The sequence below is a fragment of the Pinus tabuliformis genome, chromosome 5_2 (assembly GCF_031772625.1).
Source record: "Pinus tabuliformis cultivar Carrire ecotype Pingquan chromosome 5_2, CPIR1, whole genome shotgun sequence".
NCBI lineage: Eukaryota > Viridiplantae > Streptophyta > Pinopsida > Pinales > Pinaceae > Pinus > Pinus tabuliformis.
In genome coordinates, this window is record NC_142306.1 from 238112238 (window position 1) to 238117051 (window position 4814).

At 36.1% G+C, this 4814-nt stretch overlaps 1 long non-coding RNA gene across 5 annotated transcripts; it reads right to left on the bottom strand.

The window, feature by feature from the left end:
* Positions 1-2210: 2210 nt before the first annotated feature.
* LOC149158421 (uncharacterized) lies at positions 2211-3112 on the bottom strand. Of its 5 annotated transcripts, none has more exons than XR_016262036.1 (3): positions 2785-3112; positions 2672-2689; positions 2211-2572 (listed from the first exon to the last, which is right to left on the bottom strand). It is a non-coding gene; the product is annotated as an uncharacterized LOC149158421 (long non-coding RNA). The 5 variants fall into 5 exon arrangements; XR_016262037.1 differs by having other exon boundaries at positions 2650-2689; XR_016262038.1 differs by having other exon boundaries at positions 2650-2701.
* Positions 3113-4814: the final 1702 nt, after the last annotated feature.

Below are 4814 nucleotides of genomic sequence, written 5' to 3' on the forward strand. Positions count from 1 at the left end.
AATGTAAACATTATGTCATTTATAAATCTATTATTACATAGGACTACATTATTATTTCAACCTAAATGTAAGTTAAATTGTGGTCCATTATTTTAATCCGGGCAAAAATATGTGAAACGATCTACCTGAGGTTGGTTACATTGTATGTACGACGGATAATAGAGTAGTACAATGTAAATGAATGAATCGTCAAAAAAGATAAGCCATATTTGTTTCTCTTTTAAGGAAGGGATTTAGAACTATCGATACTAGAGTAGTGCATTGTAAATGAAAGAATCCTAAAAAAAATAAGGCATTAGTTGTATTTGTCTCTCTTTTAAGGAAGGGATATAGATGATGGCGGATGGCAAGTGTTAGTATTTGGAAATTACCATAAACTGACAAAATGATAGTTTCGAGTCTTTGACAAATATTTCCAGTTATGACATTGTTGTAGTATTAAAGAAACATGATCCGTGTTGCTAATCTAAGCCTAGATATTTTTCAACCTCTTCAAGGTGAGAATTAGTTAACTAACGGGGGTGATGCCAACACCTAAGGAATCAGGGAGACAATATGTGTGGTTGGAAACTCAACTATAAAGTAGGGTATATTTTTAGGTGCAAATTATTTAAATTTAGTTAATAAACATATAAAAAAATGATACTTACAACAAACTCTATAGAACCATAATATTTCATAACTTTATATTTAGAATTAGTGAATAAAAACATAAAAATTTAATACTTACCATAAACTCTCTTTATATACATAAACTCTCTTTATATATATATGTGTGTAACACCCAAAGACAATGAATTACATGAGGTGATTTGAACTGATTAATTTTCATAAGAATTAGGGAACAAGTTAATAATAAGTACATTTGTTTTGTTAATTAAGTTGTTAATAGTACATGATTATGTTTGGAAATCATGGAAGGAACCAAAACAAATTTCCTAACCACTAGACAATTAAGGAGGAAAACAATTACTCTTGCTCCTTGAGAGAAAGGGGTTGGGCGGTGGTGGGGTAAGGAAAAAAAACACACAGGACAAGTTAAGGAGGAAAACAATTACTCCTACTCCTTGAGAGAAAGGGGTTGGGCGGAGGTGGGGTAAGGAAAAAAAACACACAGTACAAGTGGAAGAGGAGAGAGAGAGTAATCATAACCCAAAGAATTCTTGAGCTGGAAATTGAGCCAGTGGAATATTTGAGGAAACTTCCCATATCGCCCTGAACTTGACTGTGTAGTCTCGACATTTAGAGGGAAAGCCTGTAATCTATTAAACTATCTAGGGTAAGGAAACTCGGGGGGAGCTTGGGCGTTATTTCTAGATTCATGATTGGGTGGACTGGTACCCTCAGTGATTTCTATCATCAAAATTAGAGCATATCTCAGATAATTATTTTCATTGCACTATGATTATTTCAGACATGTGTTTATGTTGTTAATGCTTGCAGTAAATAAGAATATTGTTGCAATACGATTGCAATATGTTGGTTATTTATTAAGAATAGGGAAGATTCCTGAAAATAATTATTATGATGGAAATTCTATTATAAAACAGAGTTGTTTGGTCACTGTATAGTTGCATGGTTTAGAAAGATGGTTGCAAGTAAAGATTGCATGATTTGAAAAGATTGTTGTATGTTAAGTTGCATAATTTAGAAAGATTGATGTAAGTCAAGAGTGCTTGATTTAAGAGAACACTGGAAATGATGGATTCTGAAATTGTTATGGTAACTATGAATGCATCTAGGGTTAACAACTGTTAAAAGCTAATGACCCAGAACCTACTGGAAGATTAAACCTATGAAGGATTGCTCAATTCTGATGCTTTACCTAAGAAAATAAAAGAACAAAAACAAAAACAAAGAAATTCCTAAATTACCGGTTCATGAATTCTGGAGGCTCGGTATAACATTTGTTGAATTTGTCTTTAAAAATTATATAAAGAAAACTCTAGATTTCTGGGTAACCTAACCCAAACTGAGAACTATCAATCAACTGGTTTGACGAGTTATAAAGAATAGTTTGAAGTAATTTAAAAAAAAAAGAAATGGTGATTCAAATCAGTACCCAAGCCATGCTAGACTGTAAGCATGCAGTATGAAAATGAAAACACAATATATATATATATATATATATATATATATATATATACATCTATATACACATCATAAATGTAGTTGCAACAATCACTTTCACATTAAAGTGGTAAATAATAGACAAAACCCGATGCTAGGAGATAATACTTGGGTGAAACATAAAATAAAAAAACATTTCATTGTTGTTCCGATGTCATAGACATAACTGTTGTGAATTAGTTACAAACGGTTCCAACAGTTAAGAGAAATTAAATAAAAAAGGGTAACCCTGACCCGAGAGATGGAGCACAGCACCAGAAATCCGACAGCACTGATAACGATATTGCTAGCAACACTTACATGCCTCAAGCACAAGCCTACTGCCCTAGGAAGCACTTGAGTTAAGAAAAACTGAAGAGCACCTGTATATGAGAAAGTGCGCAAACCAGGAAACATTACTCATGTCGCTGCATGAGCTACCAAATACCTGAGTAGGCTCTACCTGCAAAAAAAAAACCAAGCTTAGTAGATAGCTGAGGAATGGGATTTCTTAAAATAGGAATTGTATGGAAGTCTTACTAGTGGGATGAAAACTTCGTACCGCAAACAATCTTGACACCTATAATGTAACCTATGACAATCGTGAGTAAGTGTTATGGCAGGTAAATCCAAAATAGAAAATAAAAGACCGATTACCTGAAATAAGAACCTTACCTCAAAATTGGCAAGGGTTTCCCGGTTGTCCATCTCTGTAAGATAACTAGAATTGACTCAGACCCAAGGAACCCCTGTTTTAATAATTCCTCTGGAGTTGAAGTCATGGTAGGGAACTACTTAAGGGAGCCCCATGACAGAGACAGAACCCAACAGTAGTCGTAGAGCATAATGAAACTCAAAAACCCTCCTCTGTCACTCGTTAACTAGAACCTAGTTTTTGAAGAGTGAAATGGGGAGAAAAACCGAGATTGGGATGGGAAAAGTAGTTTCCAATACCCCCGGTACCCTCATATCGAACTTGAGAGTAGATGGATAGCCCGATGAGGAACAAGTGTGGGAAGAGGACGATAGCTGGAACATGCAAGATCACACAAGATGATGTTGGGTATGTGGTGGTTGCGTGGAGGTGAGCCATCCATTCCCTTGATCCAAGCTGGCACCTTGGAGTGGGTGATCCATTAATGACTGATTACTCCAGATAACCAAAGCATACTACATTCTATGATGTGAATGTAATTTAAGATTACCATATAAATAATCAAATCCTCCGTATGAATGAATAAATCTCCACAACACTCGATGAAAAAGTAAATTTAAGTACTGAAGACGCATTATTAATTATTAGAGAATGGTCATGAATTTATATAGTTGGTAAATCCATATGCCAATATGTAAAAAAAATATTTGTCGGTTAGTGATACTATGGTTATCTGTGACAAGTGGTATCAGAGCCTAGTGTTCAACACTATGGCCTAACAAGGTAAACTAATTATCAATATTGTTACTATGCATAAAGGAAGAGAGAAAAAAAAAAGAAAAAAGATGCGCAATGGAACCGAACCACGAGCAAAGGGCCATGTACCATATATAGAAACAAACCCAGAAATGTGGGTATAGCTCAGAGAGGAGTCTCAACAAGCAAATGCAACATTTTTGGAGACAGTGCAGCAGCTGCGAGTAGAAATGAACAACCTTAGGGATGATAATGAAAGACTCCGAAAGGAACAAGAGAAGATTTTAAAAACTCTATCATATCGACAAAATCATCGGGTACCCAACCCTAGTGCAGGAAATGGGGGCTCCACAGAGATAACTCATGATGAGGAGTACCATGAGGAATTAGAACAGGGACATAACGATGAATAAATAAGGTTAGGTAATGCCTCCTTTGGCATAGGTCCCAAGAAGTAGAAAATCAAACTGCAAGGAGAATTTAAGAAGATAAGGCATCCAGTGTATGATGGAGAGGTTGAGGAAGTTGTAGAGGTCTGTCTAATTAAAATGAATAAATATTTTCAAGTATATGAATATGATGATAACATGAAAGCTCAATTGCTATTTTTTAGCTATATGGAAAGGCCACCCTGTGGTGGGAAGAGGTCAAAGCTGTCTGGGCAGTTAACGATCCAAAGGTCACATGGAACGAATTCTAGAAGTGCTTCAAAGAAAAATATTTAACTGAACGCTTCTACGATGAGAAGTTAAGAGAGTTTCATGATTTAAGGTGGGGGCTGCTGAACATTGATGAGTTTATCACTAAATTTATGTCCATGCTAAGGTACATTCCGTACCTTAGGGAGGAATAAGCCAAGATACAACATTTTATCAGCAGCTTGCCTATGTTTATGACGGGAAAAATAGAGTTTGATTACCCAAAAACTATGGATGAAGCCATTTGAAAGGCCTGAATTTGTTACCAATAGATGTGTTAGAGCCTAGATTTGTCTCAGGCTGAAAAGACAAGGTTCTAGGTCCACATCAAACCATGCTCAGCCTCGTAGCAAGCCCTACAAGGACAGGAGAGGGCTCTCTCCGGGTCAATCTCGGCAAAAGGTAATCGATGAGGCTCGAGATGACTAAATTGGCAATTGATATTAGGCTAGGTATGAAGTACAAGGAGTTTGAAGTTGAATTTTGAGGTTTTTGTTGAATCAAAAGGAAAGGCAATTTTGGGTGCGGGGATGAGACACAGTTTCTACAGAGGTCTACTTGGGGCAAGGTAGGCGATTGTCTTGATGCTTTTAAAG